Below are 17,026 nucleotides of genomic sequence, written 5' to 3' on the forward strand. Positions count from 1 at the left end.
GTACTGCACATAGACACACATCTGAGCTCTGTGTGCTTTAAGACAATAAGTCACATTCAGATTCGTGCCTGATATCCATGAGTCATGACTCCTTTCTGCTATAAAGAGGCTCAGTTTATTTGTTTCCTCTGTGCTATGAAATCTCTTCCTGCCCATTGTGAAAGTTTGTGAGTCTAGTAAGGCCGAGCTCTGTGTGCTGTATATAGCTCTTGGATTACTTCTTCCATGCTTATCTCCCTCGTAGACATGATAAATTATATTTCTTTTGATGTAAAAATCATCAGACTCTTATATGAGGAATTTTTTGTTGGAGAAGAATTCAACTGTATTTATATGTCACCGGTTCTGAGGGCAGCAGCAATCAAACCTCAGCCCCACAGCAAGCACTGACTGGCACCTTGGAAAAAGAGGAAAGCCCCCCCACACATACACACATCTGTCACTGGGAGCGAGTTGAAAGCTATGAGATATCACTCTCTTTCATCTGCAATGACCCTAGAGTGAAATAAAACACACTTTGTATTGAGAGTGACAGTATGAGTCTTGTTACATTGGGGAAAAGACGGAACACAACACATATGACACATATTAGACGTTGTTTTATGCTCTTTGGGCTTTTTTTTTGGATTGCTTGATGTTTCTATATGAGAAGAATTCTCCAAGCTGTGTGTAAATTATAGACATTTGAGTCAAGATGGACAATTTCAAGCCTTTAAACAGAGCCAGTGTGTTCCTAGATTAAGCCACAAAGGGAGTAGTTCCACTTCTGTTTGTTGCTAGTGGTACAATAGCAGTAGGACAGCTTGATCTCTCACTCCCTGTTGGGGCAGAGGCTCTCAGGTCTGCTTTATATGTTGCATAACATATTCACACAAAAAAATAAATTTAGTTTTGGATATCTTAGCAATCAAAGTAGAATTCTAACAATAAGTAGATATTTAAGTAGCAGCTTTAACATGGAATAAGTAGCTCATAAGCAGATAAATAACATGTCAAATACCAGCTGTAAGCGAGTAGCTATGTCTTCTGTGCTAAGAGGGGGACACAAGTATATTGACAGAGCAAATGTTTAAATTTCTTCCACCCCTGGCCAAATTGGCATTGCAAATGTTGTACAAAAGAGCCCAATTGTTCGGTGTGGTTGTTGACAGTTAAAAGTGATTGTTCTGCACAGTGAAAAGAGAGATAAGATGAAAGCTGTGGAAATGAATTTAAAAGCTCAGCAGAACTAGCAGACACAGGTGGTGAAGGAAAGTCCCCTTTAACACAGATGGGAGGAGTTCAGCCTCAATCCTGGTACAGAAGGAGGCTGAGAGGGTTAAAATACACCAGGCGTGGAGATTCTACAGGGCAAAGTTGATGGACGCTTTTTCTACAACCATGGAGGCTGATAACAAGCTAGTTACAAAGTTGTAGGGGAGATATAAGAAATAAATTGAAAAGTGTTGTCATGGAATTTTAATGAGAGCAGAAGACTGGTATGAAGCAATTATTTAATAAAACTCTGGACATATTGTACCCTAGGTAGGACCCTCATTGAAAAGGAAGGGATACAGTGAGAATTTTAATAGCATCTCCTGCAGTTACAGGCAGGGGTGACCGGGCTGGACTGTTGGCATTTGGGTAATTTTATAATTAAAATATTTGCTATTTAAGCAACCTGCTGTCCTTCCCGAATAATGGAACTCTTACTGTGTATAAAAATGCTTTGCGTTTCTGCTCAATAGTTCTTTTCTTGTTGTTGTTGAGGCACAAGTGAGTGGTGAAAGGAATTGGGAATGGCTAGCTTTGATTGATGACAAGTTGTTGTTTTTTTGTTCAACTACAGTGAACACCTGTTTGTCACCTCTCTCTTTTCCATTGGCTGAAAATGCTGTCCCTGAGTTGTACAAAAAATCATATTGGATCAAAACAGCCACATTTCCTGAAAAATTAACAACACCTGCATATTAAGTCAGAATATTACGATATTAAAAATGTAATAATAAAATTTTAATTAAAGCAAGGTTTTATGCTTTGTGGCACATTAAGATGCTGTATAACATGGGTGATTGGACTGGAAGTCTGTTCACCCTGATATCTAAACTGATAAGTTTAAGAGATGTTCAGTTATAAAATAGTTAATCATTATGTTTAAGGTATTCTGTAAACTATATTGAATTAAGAAAAAAGGGTATCGTAAAACATATTTTGTTGTTAACAAATTAAAAAAATAAAGAAAGTCCCAATGCGTTGAGTAAGACAAGCAAATCACAAGAATTCTTGCCAGAGAGTAATCGAATGCAATAAAATCACCAGGGAAGAAGGTTTAACCAAGGAAAGTGTAACAGGTTCAGCACAAAACCATTATGGTAATAATGAATTGTTATAAGAAAATTTCCACTAAAGAGCATTTGGATGATATGTACTATAGAACAATATAGAAATGCTTTGTACCACATTGTGCTCTTTTCGTTTGTTGGCCTCTACACAAGATGCATTCAGTTATTTAAAAAAAGAAGTGAAGACAGACTTATCAGTGTCTGTTTGTTGTTACCGTGTTTCTGAATCTTATTTTATAACTTGTATTTCAGGAACTCGATTTAACAACGCAACTTGACTCCAGTCAAACAGCTGTGCACTGTGTAACAGGAGCAAAAAAATGGTTTTGGAAAAAAAAGAACATTGCAGTGTTCTGAAGGGAGAGAAGATAGTAGCCGTCATCTGCTGAGTGACTCTTAACTTGCTTGGCTGTTTCTGATGATGTACTTTTTTGTACTATTTTGTAGGGACCACATTATTATTTGCCACAGTATTTTCAAGCTTTCTTCCACATCTGCAGATGGCAATCAGGACTTTGCAGGGTTTGATAAAAAACAGCATTCGTCCAAGATAAGGCTTTCAATATAGCTGTCAATAGGCATGAGTAGTTACAATTACCTAAGCCACAATCCTTTCCTGTTCGTGTTGTTTGTGTTAAAGTGAATAGGTAGAAATCACTTTGCTTTTTGCTGGCTTTTCCTGCTGTGTGATCTGTGCCTTTTGTTCTGTGCTTTCAAAAACTACAGTACATCCAGATCTTTGACTACTCTAGCTGACTCACATGTATTTTTTCATCTAAAAACAGAGCAACAGTAGAATACTACTCATGGATGACTAGCTGACATATTGTTTTGTATTCTGCTGATTTCTCAGTTATATTAGTCCAATCTTAAGCAGAATAATTAGATTTAGTGCAAAAAAAGTTTTTTTTCTCTCACTGCTAAGCTTCAAGGCATACATTTTCCAATTTTTAGGTACATTGAAAGCAGTGTCTCTTCTGTTGTTCAAAGGAGCCTAGTGTTTCAAGCTTACTTTAACTTTTTTTTAAAGTGGGTTGGTTTGCTGTTTAATTCATATCAGCTTATTGAAGCAAATGAAAAACCTGCATGAATGCTTTGTTTGCTGTTAGGGATCTGTAACTTACAATGATGCCAGCAACTGTCATTTATGGGTTTAGTTTTTATCAAAGAGTTTCAAGGGACTGAAATGCAATCCTGCTTTGTGAGGATGATGACTGTATTAATGCCTTTCATTGTATGACTCAGGGTGCCTGCAAAAAAATGACTAGAACAGAGTGTTCTCAATTAATATAGAAGAAATCTAGCTTCCCAGCTTTATCTTTCAATCAATACCAGCCATCATGAAAATAAGATGCCTTATTGAATACAAATGACACTGTTTTGTAAACATCGCAATGCCTGTCACATATGCAGTAAGTGCTCCTTATGTATATATTTGCATCTTATGCATACATATACATATACATGTACAGTACATATACATATATAAGGAAAACAAATTAGACAAAAATTAAAAATAATTGTTAGCAGTGTTTTACTTTATCAGTGCCTAATACTCCAGAGGGCTCCATATGTGACATTATTAACTCCTTAAAAATTATCTTCTCAATTCTGGTTCCATAAAACATGGGAAAGGTGATGTACTGCACAACTGATGAAGGAAATATGTTCTGTGTAAAAGATTAGTCGTGGCATTAATAAAAAAATGAGGTAGGGGCTGTTTTCTGCACTCTGTTTGGAAAACCAGTTGATTGAAATAGAAAAGCCAAGGGGATCTTTTGTACCAGTTTCTTTTTTTTTAACATTTAAACAAAAGAAAGTTTATTTTCTGGTTTCCCAACACCCCCAAAAATATACCCGGTCCTTTTGTGAGTAATTTAATAGTACATGAAAATGTATGTCTTTAATAGATATGCTTAATGTGTTTTACTCATTTCTAGGAGTTGAAGTGTGTATTCAGTAGCAAATCATCAAAAACTACATTTTCAAGCCTGTTTTCCTGTGACTTAATAGTGATGGGAGGAATCTAATGTCAGGAATAAACACACACCAGCAAGTGTATTAAAAACTGAAATTTAAAAGAGCTACGTGGATGTACTGTTAATATGAGGTTTATTTTATTGGCTAATGGCAACCTGCTAATAACTCATAAATAGGGCTCAGCTGACTGAGAAATGGGCTGAATGGTTTAAAGACTGACCTGGTGCACCGACTTCACTGCAGACTCTGGAGGATATATAACCTGAGGTGAACAGGCGATGTCACTATAGCTCTCCAGCCCTTTCTGACTCCACAGTGACTGTGCTCTGTGAGCAGACCACTGCTGTGCAGACCTGTCACGTTGCCTTAACTAAGGATCATGCACACAGCTGAGTATGTGGAATGCACTTTTATTTCTGAAAAGCACAGAACTTCACATACAGTATAGAGAGCCTCTAATAAAGACCTTTAAGCTTCATTGAATAATTAGAAAGGAGAGTGAGACTGAATAACATTTAACTGATTGAACCTATGCACTCCAGATTATGTGGAAAAGTTTAATTCTTTGTGCTTCACTCTTCTTGATAGTGTGATGAACAGAGTTGTATCTGCACAGATACAAGTTTCTTTATCTTCATGTAGTGCTTTAAAAGAACAGGTGCATTAGCACAAACTGAATTTTTCCTCCATCGTTTAATAGGGATTATTGACTGTGGGCTGTCTTTATTATAATTAATTAAAGCCAGGTGAGGCAGTGAGGCTTAGACTTAAAAAGTCAGTTGTGAGAAAAAAAAAGTCATTCTCTTGGAAAAAAAATTAACTTGACTTACAGTATAATGCTTGGCAATGGAAAAAAAAATATGATGCAGCCCATATCTATCATTGGAATTGCAGACAGTTAAATATACTCTAATACTCTATTATTTAAATAATATGTGTGGAACTTTCTATGAATATGGCTTTCTGTACTCATCCTTCTTTAATGAAAGTTCCCAAATTCCAGAGTTTTTTACTATTGGGCTGTTTTATTAAACTGTGACCAGTAATTTCTTTTAAATTTAGTATGGATATCTGCCAAGAAGAAGGAGAAAAAATATGGTTAATGCCAGTATCATTTTGTTCTTTTTGGTTTGTTTTTGTAACTGGGTTGTCTGGTGTTTGTGTCTGACCCCCATACTATACTGTATATGGCTTCCTTTCTTATTTGCGTAAGGAGCTGTATTTTGTCAAGTCTCCTTTATAGTTCTTTGCTGGGAATATCTATGGTTATGAAAGCTATAAACAATAAATAAAAGAAATCTAAACAAAACTGAACATAAGTATATGACTGGACTTCTTAAACGATCCACCTAGAACTAAATGTATCAAACACTTTGCTTTTAATCTTCTGTTTTGAACCCTGACATCTTTTAAAGGCATTGATTAGAGTCTGGTTTGGTCTTTGATCTGCCTTAAACAATGTTTTTTCTCTCTTTTTTGAGTTTGGGGATTATAATAATTGATACATAAGGGACCTAATTTTCCAAGCTTTGTAAGCAATATTGGGTAAATACATTCAAACATTATTTATATAGGAATTTTAAATCCTAGCTTCCGTGCATCTTGTTTAGTAGTTTTGCATGGTTTTAAAATATTTCTCTTTTTTATAGTCTTCTGAGCAAGTTATTTGTCTGACGCTGAAAGTTATTCATTTGCAGCTTTGTCTTTCTTTTGAATTTTGAAACGTGATGAAGGTCAATTGAAAAGGCCTATAGAAGCTTCCATAAAACACGTGGAGGTACTTGTTGCCTTTCTAAATGAAAATACCTCACATTTAGGTGATCCAACTCACAAAATAAGAAGATAGTATTATATATAAGATAGCACAAAACAGTATATGCATTACATATGCATGTAAAATAAAATGTTGATTATTAAAAATTGTTTGTTGGAATATTGATTTGGGGTATGAATTTCTGTAACAGTGCAGTTTGTACTTCCAGTTGGAGTGATGTAATGTATTCTAACACCCAAATGCCTTATTAAGAATTAAGAATACTTACTATCAGGCATGTTAGTTGTTAATTAGCTTCAATGCCCCATGTGCTGAGTGAGAGCCTATTCTTTAGAAATGTGCTTTGGAGGTTTATCTTTGCCCAGCAGCAAAAATAGATATGGGAAGTATCTGAGCAATAAAGGCAGGGCTGGTTATGGCTTCATCAAGGGTTAAAATACAAGAGAGGGTGCTCTTCTGAACACATTTCCACCCCCTTCAGCATTATAAAATTAAACTTCATGGTTTCCCTTCCTGAATAATGAAATGATTTCTGCTCTTTTTCAGGCATATCACAACTGTCTGTGCAGTGGTTAAAAAAAGCAGCAGCAGATTTCATTGAAGCTCTTCATCGGTGGTTTACAAAAACTAGTTTAGGACAGCACATTTTGAAAGAGAGAGTTGCTTGCTGCAACCCACATATTCTTCTCAAGTCATGCAATTAAATCTTCAAAGACATTTTCAAACACTGTCACCTTAATGGAAAAATAAATCCAGCTTACTAGTTAATTCAGTGGAACTCTTCAAAAGGGGACAGTTATTAATTGATAATGCATCTGCTCCTTGGTCTGCTCTTTTCCTGTAATATTAGCATTTCAATATCTGATAAAGTACAATTCTGGACGAGGGAATTTTTTTTGTCTTTAACATACAGTACAGCTTGTTACTGAGCTAGGCTCTCTCATAGGTCGTAATGAGACATTTTTTACTTGTCAAGTCTGTGGTGCGTTCAAACAGAAGTTAACATTTCCCTGGTTCGTTTTTCTTTGTTTCTCACTGGCTGATTAGTTGTTTATTGCAGGGTAATTAGGATTCATATCTAGACATCTCTTTTGGTGTTTAATGTGGAAAAAATATTTTCAGTGCCTGACCTGAAATAAAATATTTTGATAGTTTATATCCCCTTTTCCCTTTCAAAAACATATATATATATATTACACAATAAATATATTTACTATATTGTAACAGAATGTCTTTTAGGAGGCTATCTTCAGTGTATACAGTATATGCCATATTAAAAAGTGTGTTGATGAATTATTATTAGACCTCTAAATCTGTTATTGGAGAGATCCTCTAGAAAGATAATATATGATCATATTTACTTTAAATTCCATTTTTTTTGTTTTTAAAGAACCTTAAGAAACTTGTTGTCAAAGTTATTTTCTGTAGTTGCTATCCTAGTTTGCATTACAGAATGCAGTACATACAGTAAATACAGTACAGTATCTTCAGCTTTTCCTGTGATCTACTGTATGTTTGTTGTAGAAACACAATACAAAGATTTGTTTACTGTTATGCTGGGAAACTATGTGAAGGTGACAGGCTGGGAAACTAATGAACTACTGTTGAAGGTCATTGGGGATGATAGTGTACTATTAATAATTCCTGAAAACATCCAGACTCCTAGTTTTCATTTCTCACTTTCAAAGAAAATAATAGCAGTATGGAAAGGCTATTAAAACAAATGCGTGAAGTTGAAATCTTTGATTTATTATAATTTCCAAAAAATATTTTCACAAGGCTCTTCATTAAAAGGGTAAATATACATTTTTGTGACTCTATTAATAATATCACCTCACCCTCAGTTTCCCCCTTTTTTTTTCTCCGCTTACATTTTGGGTAGGAAATCCAAGAACCAGCCTCAGTGGTCCCAATTCCCAGCTCTGCACATCTTTCCAGCCAAATAGTTGTACTACAGGGATGCAATTATCACGTTCCCAGAAGCCTGTTGGAGGAACATGACAAGGTGTTACTAGAGAAATCATCAAAGCCTGATTTTAAATTAAGTGTCTAATTAAGTGAAAAGTAAGCTGGAGCATTTCTAAAAAAGCCATCAGCAAAGGTATCCTTAAACAAGCTGCGGACGCATCGCTTTGCTTCGTTCTGTAACTCCACTCCAAAGATGCATTAGCTCTTTAGGGACTAAATTAATGCGAGCTGTTTTCCTCCTGTAAGACTCAAGTAAGGGGTGCTGCCTGTAGTAGATGGACTGGGGTGGGGGAATCCAGTTGTGTGCAGAACTGAGTGACTGTGAAGAGCAGAAGCAGAAGTTTCCATGTGGAGATGGAGAGCAGCAGGCAGTGCTGTCATTCTTTATGTGCATCTGCGCCTGTCCCTGTCTCACAATGATAGATCTGCGATTGTATTTCTTTAATAAAAGAAGGTCGCTGGCAGTGACCCTGCATCATGGGCTTGTGCTATGGGAGACGGCAGCTCAAATTTGACTCCCACTAACAACCATCATGAGCAGCTCGCTGAAATCCGATGGGAATACACATGTATCCTCGTGTCCCCGTGGGTGTGTCAATCCTTCGGAGCCCTGAAAGGTTTGACTTTGCAATCTGTTCAAATCACGGCCGCAGCCGTATACAAAATGCTGGGCTTGCAAGCCGCAATTTCCTATTTAAAGTGAAGTGTCTCTCCCTCCTTCTCTTTTACATACTGACTCTTTCTCTTGTTTTCTGCCTTTCTCTTTCTTTCTCTCTTCTGTCTCCAGGGAATTCTTATTTGAATGACACTTCTTTTTGAGTTTTGCCAAGGTAATTAAAATGATAATCAGCAAAGATGTGCATTTCTAGATATTCAGGTTTCTGTACTTTACAGTACGGAATGCCATTTCACACAATATATGTCTGAACTGGTTAAAGGGGAGCTGCAATCCCAATTTCACAGACCAGTTGTTACATCTTAGCAACAAAATAATATAATTGACAGTACTGCAAAAATTTACTAATTCCAAATTAAACACAAAATTGTGAACTCTGTGAAAGTACTGTATAGTCAACTCACAAACTCCTGGTCTTGCCATGGGCAAGAGTAAGTGTCCGCATGAATTGCAACATGGTGCTGCCCTTCCTGCTCACTAGTCACTTTAATGACTAATGTTAATGTGATGTACGAGCAAATAAATGCAGGCTGTACAGCCGACATTTCATTGCAGAGATGTTCCCACGTGATCTGCATGCAGAGTTATCAAGTAAGTTGTGTTGGTTGGCAAAACCATTTCAAAATTTTTCTATCGGATTATAAGAGATGTATTCACAAGCCTGCTTGTTTACAATGTAATAGGGCAGCTTCACGTCACGGTAAGTTTTGTGGACTCGTTCTGAATTGCAGAATATGGGGCTGCACATAGCTGGAAATTTCGGCTATTTTGTGATGTAAAATGGAAGTTTAACACATTACTGTGTGCATTTTACTTTCATTGTCATATGAAGTGCACTCATCAATACTGATTCTTTCTAACCCCAAAATAAAAAAATAACATTACAGTTTCCCTTTAAATAGTTAGGATTTTTACACATTATTTAAATTATTTTTCTTCTTTGCATATAATTGCAGTTGTCAAGCTTTTAAAAAGGTTTTTTATACACTGAGATGCCCAGATAAAATACCTTTAAAATAACTTAATTCTTGTAACTCTATATGGAACTGCTGAGCTAGGTAACAGTCAGAAGACAGGAGTTCTTTTGTGCTTCTTATATTATTATGCAAGTTTGATTGTCCATGTTTTACTGAATTTAATGAAATCCAAAGCATTATAGAAATACCCACCTGAACTACTTCATTATAGAAAGACTTGTTTTCTTGAGATGTTTGATTGCATTTCCAGATACAGACAAAAAAGTTCAGTGAGCAAGACACATTAAATCATTCATTAAAAGATGAGCTTTGTTTCTTAATAAAATGTATGTTTTACAGACATAGAGGTATTTGTTACAATTGAGTGAGTACATTAGTTTATATAGCTGCATTAGACCCAAGTTAAGCGTCATGTCACTCTGTGTCGAAGCAATAAAGAGCAATGAGCTTGTCTTCAGTAAATTGTAATTAGCAGGTCTGGCAGGGAATGTGTGTGAATCATAATGATAATTATCTTTAATTTGTTTTGTGGGTCAAGTGAATTACTTCATATACAAAGTAGTTTCTTTCACATTGACAACACTGTGAATGGAGTTTTACCAAGTTTGTTACCAAGTCCAATAGCTTGGCACATAACATATTCAGAACATTGGAGGACTAGAAGGGGCTTGGTTGACTTTGTGTAAAAACATTGCTCTTTATGACCCCTTATTTAACAACCTACTTACCACTGTGATCTGTGTGTCAGGGCAGGGCAAATATAGTCTGCTTGCAAACACCCTCTTAAGAGTACATCACCATTGCCCTCTTTAGTTCAAGAGGAGCCTTACAGTGCAAACAACAGGATCACGTATCACATGGAAGACTGATGCAGCTGTCACTGATAATGCGGCAAGATCAATGATGCTTGGCAAGCTGTAGATGTCACTGTTGCGTGGCACGCAGAGGACACTTCAGCTGACTGTGAGCCCATCCAACAACCATGGCAAATAGTTTTCCTGCACTCAGGGAATCCAGGTCAGTGGCACTTAATGACATAGCATGGATCCGGATTCTCAGGAATGTCTGTACTGGTTGAGCCACATGAGACTTTTTTTAATGATATATTTCCCTTCTTTTCCTTTATTTCCTTTATACATCGCTCTTTCCCTTGCTTTCCTTACTATTTTTTCCTTCCCCCCTCTTTGTGTCACACAACTCTCAATATTTACAGCTTTGTCTATCTTTGGTGTCATTTAGTGGGCACCACACCTATTTAAATTCATTTTTGTTTACCTTCCAGACTACAAGCGATCTTTTCATATTGAAACTGTGCAGCAACTGCATTGATCCATTCCATGTGGGGTGGCTCCATATTGCCCATCCATTTCCACAGGAGAGCTCTTTTAGCAAAGACACAAAGAGTGAAAAAATATATTCTTGTGCTTGTTGATACTTTAAACGTAGATAGATCCTCAGGATACAAGTAAGAGCTGTGAATGGGACTGATATACGCAGGTTTCTGAGTGTTTTCTGTACTGTAGCTGTCCAAAAGGTCTATACATACTGGCATTCCCATATCAGGTGCATTAATGATCCTTTATCAGTGTTACATTAAAAACACAGACCTGTCTTTAATAGAGTTTTATACTTAAATATTATCCAATTCAATGGCCAGAACTGCAAAACACTATTAATTTGAAAATGGTCAATTAAACATGTGTTCCCTATTATTTTATATTAAATTTTCTTAAATACTTAAATTCTCAAATTTAAAATATCTTCTGAAAAACATACCATGTAGGTAACTCTGTTTTGTAAAGAGATGCTGTGGTTGAAGTCTTACCTCCTTGTCCAGATACATTTTGGTCAATGGTCTCATGTTTAAATAAAATGTTAGCACCCACTTTTAAGAGTTGATTGGCATGCTGGAAAGTCAGTGTGTCTCTTTGTTGTGAGAAAGAAGATCTCTTTTAACCATTTATAAGTTCAGTGAGAGAGCAGAGTTTAAAACATAAAAGAAGTAATTGCATGCAGTCTATGTGTTTCATATTTACAATGAGCATATTTCACACGATAACTTAGCTTATAACAGGAGATTGCAAATGGACTACTGCATCACCACCTTTAGTCAAATACTGTATGTTAGCTATATCACAGATTCTATCATTTAATGGTTTAATTTGTACAGTAGGCGCAGTGAGTGATTAGGAGCTGGTGATTCTGTGCCGAAGGAGATAGCACATAAATGTTATGTAACAGCCTTTATCTGGTCAGACTGACAGAAGCACAGGAACTCCACAGTGTCAAGCAGAATTTGTTCAAGCTTTTGTTCTTTTCCCTTGTTCAGGAACGTCCTTTTTCTGACACAGTTTTCAGATCATGTGGCTTCATTAACTAGTCTAAACATCCCTGTGCACACCATAATCTCAATAATTTCTGCCTTCGGGCGATTAGATAATTACTTGTTCTCGTTCACCCCCCTTTCTGGCACGCTTTTAAGTGGGAAGGTGTCCTGAGTGCATTTTAAGCATGTAAAAAAAAGAAGGAAAAAAAATCTAATTGGAAATTCAGATGTGTACTACAGTACTATCACTTCATTCACATCGTGCGTGCCAAAGATTTGCATTGGTTGCTTGACAGCACATTCTAAAGAAATGAATTACTGATCTATAATATAACTATAACTTGTATTTCTCTCCTTGTTTAGATACAAATGTGACACACAGAAATAAAGATATGCCACGCATATTTGTTGTATTTTGTTTCATCTGCAAATATATACTAGCTCTTCATTTCTTAGACAGTGCCTTGAGTATGCAGTGGTTTTTTTCAGACTGTCATGTCTTGATAGTTTTGATTTGCAACAGATAGTGTCCGGACATGAACTAGCTGGTATCAGCTTGGCTCGAAGTTAAACTTAACCACTTTTGTACCTCTGGAAGAAGTTACGTTAATGGAAAACATAATGTGTACTTGTGGCCTGAGTTCTACTGTTGGATTTTACTGTTTCGTTGAATATTGAGTTTTAGCAGTTTTCTGAAATGCCTACAATGCACATCTGTGTTGCATTTTTGGCTACACATTGTGATGGAACAGCGAGGTCTTTTGGAAACATTATATGAGTCCATAGCCAGTCTGCAGGATACGTGCTGAGCTTCCCTTCATCAAATTAGAGATTTTGCTATTGGCCTGTGTTTGGTGAATCCTGGTGTTAAGTTGATTTGGAATAAGTGGGTAGATGTGCCAAAAGTTAATGATTCTTCTTTAGAGTAAGTACATTATCCCAGATAACTCTGGCCCCCTCAGAACTTAATCTGCTGAGTTTCACCTACTGTATACTGTACTGTAGATCCTGAGCTTAGACACAGACTGCCTACATTGCAGTATGGAATTAAACAGCACAAATCCTACCAGGTTAAGATGCTCTTGATAAAAGGCAAAGAAAACGTTATGTTTTATGTTCGAAGCATATCTGATGCTGGTTTTGAATAAGGGTGTTTCATTTCCTGAGGTCTTTTAAAGTTGATGGGTTTTGGCTTTGAAGGAAAATATACAGAATGATTTTGGAAAAGTTGTTTCTTATTGGTAATGGAACACACGCTCCAAAAAATCCAACTTTGGCTTATTTTAACCAGAATGTATAAACAAGAGCTAACAGTATTGGAAAATGAGTCCCATTAGATTGAAAACATGACCTCTGGTCTCTGATAATTCTCACTTGCGATTATTTTTCATGGTTTTATAACAATGAGGACAGCCAATGTACATTTATTCTTTAAAGGTTCTATTTTAACTATAGCAAACAAACTTACATCTGTCTGTATTATGATAGAGTTAACTAAGAAAGTGACATTGCACTATTAACTGTTTTCTCTACATAGGTACAGTTTGGAAAAAATGTTTATATCTGTGATTTTGCAATAAAGATTGATAGCTTTGTATTGCATAGTTAAGCCAGTGTCTTACTTTGTAGCACGTATTGATCCGATACAACAGTAGCAGCTGACTGGCTGTTTATCACTTCTTTTACAAAGCAAGAAAAGTATAAAAAATACATTACCATGGTCACATTTTGTTAGGTCTTTGTTATTCTCCTGCAGTTAGCATGCTAATATGCTGCTGTGTTTATTACTGCAGATATACCTAAAGGGAAACATGATACAGAGTGACATCATAAGCAAATATGCTTACTACATCAAATTTAATATCCTGCTGATATGTGCATACCAGAAAGACGTTCAAACAAGATAATGATTAGCTGAAAAAAGACAAGCTGTTTTACCTGTGGAATGTGCAGTAGTAGTGAAAAACGTTTATGATGTTCGTGATTGATCCTGGATTTGTTAATTGAATGCGTCATATACTGTATGAGATAAATTCATATGAGCAGATCATCTCCTTCAGTTTGATGCAGGGTTTCTTTTGCATACACAACTTTTGTGGAAGACAGCCTTGCCTAACAAGGATTTCAGATATACCTGTGTTACTGCTGTAAGATTGTGTTCTTACTTACTGGGTCCAAACAGAGCTAATTATAACCAGTGTATTCCATATCTGAGTGGCAGCCAGTCTAAACTGAATGTCTTACTGTACCGCTGATCTGATTCCTATTGCTGGCCTGTGTCCTACATTTGTATCTGGAATCATCTGTATGTTTTTTATTTGTCATTAAGCAACTTTCCTTGAAAGTTCATATGTATGCAAACACTTGCATGTTGGATTAAAATTAACCTGTTATCTCAATTGCTCACTGCTTAAAAATGCAGTGGTTTGATTGTTTTTATAATTAACTTTGGTCTAATCACAAGAAACGCATACTGCAATCTGCAGTAAATTCTAAGAAAAAAAAGTTGAGTGTTTAGAATTCAATTAATTTTGTATTAAATTGCATTGCTGTGGTTTAAAGCCCAAGCACACAATACAGCAGTGTGTGACTTTCTGGAAAGCAGGTTTCAAGATTGTGAAATGTGGTTTTAGTCATTACCAAATAATAGATGCAGTTTATGTCTAGTATTTCAAGAGACTACTGTTATATACTTTATACAGTAACTGCAACACTCTGTCTTGCTTTTACTTACATTTTATTTAAAATGTGTCTTTTGATTTGTGTGAGCTTATAAAATAAAAAAAAACAGTTATCACAAAAAAATATCATGCTGATATACTACCATCATTTGTTTTCTTCCACCTTATCAGCGGTTTTTAGCCTGCTAGTGACCCAGTTCATTTCATAGTATACTCACATCTACAGTGTGTTGTTTTAAGTGTTATAAGGGGGGAAAAGTACACTACTAGCTTTACTAGTGGATTGAACAGTGCTTAAATTTATACTGCGTCTACAGATATGAACTCAGGGAGTTATCCTCTGCATAATTAAAGCAAGAGAAAATGTTGACCCCTTATCCTAATCTCTGCAAGTCTCTTGTTAGCAAGGACTTGCTCTTCTGATTGATATTAAAGAAAAAACAACTCGGATTAAAGGCATTAAATAACTATGGGAATGAATAATACTGTAGCCTGCAGAAGAGGAATCATTAAGTCTCTTTAGTAAGGCAGTCTAAAACGCAGAGTCTCTGGGCTTTGAGTTGGAAAACACATCTTTAAGGGGCTAGACCAGATTTACAGAGCTTGTTCTTTTTCAGACATCATTAATGAGCTATTACTTCTTCAGTTGGGTAGGTAAACAAAGACTGCCCATGACTAGCTACCAAATAAAGTCCACACAAAGCAGAAGTTCCTTTTTCTATGGGGTCTGCTTTAAACTGAAAGGCTCCAAGGGACTGGGAATAATTTATCTGAAACTGTGAAAAATGTGTGAATCTCAAGCCCAAAATTGTGAAATTCAAAATGCAAAGATTTGCTGGAAGTAAAATGGTAGGGAAATCTTGTTCCAATTAAATTTGGACATGAAATGGATTTAAATTGACACATTCTTAGTTAGTGTTGGTAGCATCTAGCAGTAAGTGATTAAAACCAATTTTCTTTTTCTAATCACAACTTTCCGTCCATGTTTGCAAACAGATGTGAATTGAAAACAGTTATGGGAAGAAATGAATATATTTACTGCTCAAGAAAACACCATGCTTTTTAAAGTCACATAAGAATTAGTAAGAAATATATTTATGAAGTAACAGTGTTTTACATGCATAATTAAGCTTCCTAGGTGACAGAAGATTTAAAATTCATTGCGCTATAATAAAGATGCATATGATTAGCTTTGCCACTACAAGTACTTTCTTATTACAGTAATTATGGATAATATTGTGTTTACCAGATATTTCTTTTTCTTCTTTTTGTGACAGGGAGGACTGGGGTTTGTTATAGAATGCAAAGTTGCCTGTCACTGCTTTAATGTTGAAAAGCATGAAGTACTGTAGAGCAAGAGATAAGAAAATCAACATATTTTGTTATCTATGTACCGATTCTGTGTCTTTTTTTTTTGGCTACTAATGAGAAAGAGAGCTCTCTTTCTCTCACGCGCATCAGTGCGGTAGTTGATGGTGGTAAGGAGAGGCTGTGTATTTGATACGTTTTCTATTCTCATGTACCTCAGTAAATCCCAGGGTGACAAAGCACAGAATCTGTTGAGGAGACAGCATAAGCCTTTCATATGCATAGCAGAGATAAGACACAGCCATTTTATCAGCAGAACTGTCTTTCTGCAGCTCTTGTATGTATAGCTTCAGGAACATCTCCAAGAACATGTTATTTTAATGACATGGATTGCATTTTCCATTGCATGGGAGCTTATGGTAAATCAACAATTTTGCCAATTTCATTAGGCAGTGTTGTTGACAAATACACCAGAAGACTTGCTATAGTTTGCTCAGAGCAATAGAATAGTCTCCTGCTGTGACCTTTTCTGCAATTTAACTGGTTTAGATGCAAATTAAAAAGTATTTCTAGAAAGTCCTACAGCAATATTTTCTTGAAGGTTAGGTGCCAGTTATTTTTTTTTCATTTGAAGCCTTCAACAGATTGTAATTAGAATGGTATGTTTCAGAAGAAAAAAATGGTTGCTGTGCATAATTCCTCTTGTGGTGCACTGTATATATATATATTATGTGTAGAAAATGGTCCTTCACTAAACTGAACATTTAGAAAGCTTCATAATTTAGAAGGTCTTTTAATAATAGGCTTCCCGAATGGGGAAAGTAACTCTTTTATCGTAGTTTTTTTTCTCAAAGAATCAAAAAATGCGATGTCACTTGGCATCCCAGTTTCCTCACATAGCATTTAATGAGGTGTTAGCCAGAGTCTAACCAATAAATAGGATCTAAGAAGCAGAGTTATCAAAGGTGCTTTTTGTTTTAGAGGTTAATGGAAAATAATGTGCCACAGTGTTGAA

At 36.0% G+C, this 17,026-nt stretch overlaps 1 protein-coding gene across 3 annotated transcripts in view; it reads left to right on the plus strand.

Moving 5' to 3' along the window:
• The window catches only part of roraa (RAR-related orphan receptor A, paralog a), a 264,425-nt gene that overhangs the window by 203,227 nt on the left and 44,172 nt on the right, over window positions 1–17,026 (plus strand). The window lies entirely within an intron of this gene.

This window comes from Lepisosteus oculatus, chromosome 5, assembly GCF_040954835.1.
Source record: "Lepisosteus oculatus isolate fLepOcu1 chromosome 5, fLepOcu1.hap2, whole genome shotgun sequence".
NCBI lineage: Eukaryota > Metazoa > Chordata > Actinopteri > Semionotiformes > Lepisosteidae > Lepisosteus > Lepisosteus oculatus.